The 3,574-nt window shown below is 38.2% G+C and overlaps 1 long non-coding RNA gene across 1 annotated transcript; it reads right to left on the bottom strand.

The window, feature by feature from the left end:
- Positions 1-1,953: 1,953 nt before the first annotated feature.
- Positions 1,954-3,151, bottom strand: LOC120441728. Its single transcript, XR_005614230.1, has 3 exons — positions 3,094-3,151; positions 2,329-2,440; positions 1,954-2,017 (listed from the first exon to the last, which is right to left on the bottom strand). It is a non-coding gene; the product is annotated as an uncharacterized LOC120441728 (long non-coding RNA).
- Between the last annotated feature and the right edge of the window lie 423 nt (positions 3,152-3,574).

Below are 3,574 nucleotides of genomic sequence, written 5' to 3' on the forward strand. Positions count from 1 at the left end.
ACCCAGATAGCAAGGAAACATTGAAACAATGTTGAGTCAATATCAGGCGACGTCATTGAAGCAACGTTGAAGTGTGACGTTGACCCAACGTCATTCTTGCACCCATTTTTAACGTTGAAACAACGTCAGGTTTTGATGTTGAATCAATGTTGAAACCTGACATTGATTCGACGTTATATTTTCGAATACTGTTGACATTGAAACAATGTCAGATTCTGATATTGAAACACTGTTGAGCTATGGTGTTAATTTTCCACCTCTTTTGCACAGTTGCTTTTTATTGAAAAAAAAAACAAAAAAAAACAAACTAAAAAGGTCAATAGACATGTATCATTTGCAAAATACTTTATTAAAAGACAAAGTTTCCTATTTACATTTCTATGTTTCACGTCACTTTTTATTATTTACTCCGGGATGGGGATGGATGATGTGTGTCCTGCACGCCACCCGTACGATCTGGAGCATATCTGAGCCATTTCTGGACTGCTTAAGCAAAGACCAACTCAGACATAGAGTTCGCCCCTACCTGCTGCGCCAGGCCATCTAGGACAAAAATAGACACACACAAAAAAAAACAAAGACAAAAAAAAGGGAATTAGAGCACATGAATAAGCTCTTGTTAATTGTCTTCAGCAGGGAGAAAGTATGTAAACTCCTAGGCTGATAAACATGAAAGTCACCAGGCGGAAATCAGCAAACTGCTGCATTTGATTCCCAAAGAGCTATAAGCTGAAAATGTGATATGTCTTAGCATGGTGTGCCGTGTATCCTTTAAAAAAAAAGAAAGAAAACATGGGGTCCTCGGGCTGTACAAAGTGTACAACCCGAGGACAAAACAAGCCGAAGACCAAAGACTCCATCTCCAGATTAACCGGACATGAAAGTCTTGTTATTAAGAAAGACAAAGTAATATAGCAAAAACCAGACATAGGAAATGTGAAACGCACCCAGCACATCAATTGATCCCTTTATTGTTCACTTTAGGCTCATAAAACTACAATAAACAGTAAAACTTACCAAATATGCATCTGCACAGCGCTGTCTCTTTAAATGCCCTTTTTGCTTTGTCTGGTCCTTGGTTTTTTTCCCTGCCCAGTTGAGTACAGAGGCCAGCTCCTTTGTAATGGCATAAACCATTACACGGCGGACTCGCACCTCCAGTGTGGTCCAGCAGCACCAATCAACGCAAAGCGTCTCACCTATAGACACATTTTAAGAGATGGAATTAGCGTGTCTCATGTCTTAAATGTGTATGCAAGTGCTTGTGTGTTTACTTCATGTAATTGATGATAGAAACATGTCATTTAGTTTTCCCTAAAGCCTGATTTTCAAGTCATACAAAGAATAAACCAAAGTATTGGCAGTACAATGTATTTCTATTCCCTTTTGTTGGATATTCATTTGTTAGTTCTTGTAACTGCTAAAAGTGTTTACTAGTTTTTGCCTGTCACATATATTTGTTATACCATGTAAACTGTGAAATTCCAAGATTTTCAAACTTGCCTTGTAATAGTGGCCTCACAGAGTCTCTGGAATCTGCAGGAAAAAAAAAAAAAAAAAAAATCACAACAAGATGACATTCAGGAGTATAAATTGGGTTTTTTTTTTTTTTAGATAAGAGTACAATGACATTGTGATGCAGCTTTAAAACTTTTTTAAAAGCATACCATCTATAGGGAAGACATCAGACTGCATGCTGGCGAGATCGCAAAGCTGTGTCGGTTTGTGCCGGAGTGGCGAAAGGTACCGGAAGCTGGGTGTGGCATTATGATGGTTGCTATCAGTGGGCTGGGGGCAGACTGGAGTGATGAGGGCTGTTCAGAAAAAGATAATTTTTTAAGTATTTAAGAATACAGACAACTTGTCAAAAAAAGTTTCCTTGTGTCAGACACAGATATGTACACAGACACTAGACAGTATTATATTACCTGGTATTTTCACTCGAGGGGCCTGGGGAAACAGTTTTTTTGTAGGCTGCTCATCCTCTGAGTCCGTATATGTGTACAGGGGATTTGGTCTAAAGAAAAGAAATTAAAAACGGTCTTAAGTAATTGTAAATATGCTTTTGGCATATTGTTTCCTAAAGTTAGTTTGATTTCTAACAACACACACAGGAAACAGAGACGTGCAAGAAGGTACAGTATACAATGAATTTTTGAAGTGCACAAGTGTACACGACTTTGCATTTTTAAAAAGTTTACAAACTTCCACTTTTTGGACTATATTATGTGGTGATATTGCAGTATGCAAGCACCACAGATATGTATAAAAGACAAGATCATAAATTCTTAACAATCAAAGATATGTTTGTGAATAAAAGGGTTTTACTTGTGCTTTCTTTTAAGACTGGTCTGAGTTTCTTCTTCGGACTGAAGGTCAGACGTATCACAGCGTTCACGTGGATATCTCTGACGACTGCGTTCTGCTTTGTGAAATGTGCCTGGAAATACAAACACAATGTACGGCCAGACATAAATTACGTGTGGACAAAAGGTGCAAACGCATAGAAAAATCAGCGTTTTCAAAAATACGCTGGTACGTGTGGACGTAGCCTTATTCATTATACAAGGCACAAACGGAAAGTCATGTACTCGTGCAACGTAAAGTTAGGTCAGCGTGCAACGTACAGTCGTGGGCATTCAAACTGAGTCTAAAGTTTTCGTGTGCGAATTGAAGCGAGTGCTCTCCAATCATCAAAAGTAACAAAGTCATTGAACACGTTTATACAGTTAACTTTACGTTTATCAATCATATATCACAGATTTAGAATTTTTGTAGTACTAAGCAACTACAGAGCGAAAGTCTGGGTCAAGCGCCGAGGCCACGGCAAGAACAAAGGAAAACTCGAGCGTTAAAGCTAGCTTTGTAAGGGAATATAACGAAGAAATTATGAAACGAAAATGTTTTCTTTGTTGATATACTTTGTTCGCAGTGCAGTTTATTTGTTGCGGATTGTAAGAAGTAGACACAATTTCGGGCTCGTAAATAACAGTAAAAACTCGTTAATGTACAACATTAACGAGTTTTTTTTACTGTTATTCAAATGCAAACATGGAAATAACGAGTAGGAAAAAAAAAATCATTCATTCTTACCTTATACTAATCGTGGTGCAGGCCAGTGCAGTGCATGAACTGATGCCTTCTCCGGTCAATTCCGCTGAGAGTAAATCAAATGTCCCGCTCTACTGTAGAAGACAATGAATACCTGGGGGATGTACCAATGTGAGAGGGTGCTGCGGAATAGTCCAAGTGATCGCTGCTTTAATTTCCGGTCAACTATACATAAATTGCACGTAGACATGATTTTTTTAAAGCTGGTGAACTAGACCAAGTCATTGATAACAAATGAACAATAAATCTACTTTCTCTGGTACTTTATACCTGATCAGTTGCAATGCAATTTAATGCTCAACTACAAATCGATGGTTTTTGATGGTGACCGGAGCCGAATGATCGTCAACTATAAATAGACGTTTTCTCGACGTTGTTGTTGTCACCTGGTCAATCAAATATCAATGACAAAAAAACAATGGTGAATCAACATCGTTACAACGTCTCTATAGTAAGACCGTCG

The sequence above is a fragment of the Oreochromis aureus genome, linkage group 9, assembly GCF_013358895.1.
Source record: "Oreochromis aureus strain Israel breed Guangdong linkage group 9, ZZ_aureus, whole genome shotgun sequence".
Taxonomy (NCBI): domain Eukaryota; kingdom Metazoa; phylum Chordata; class Actinopteri; order Cichliformes; family Cichlidae; genus Oreochromis; species Oreochromis aureus.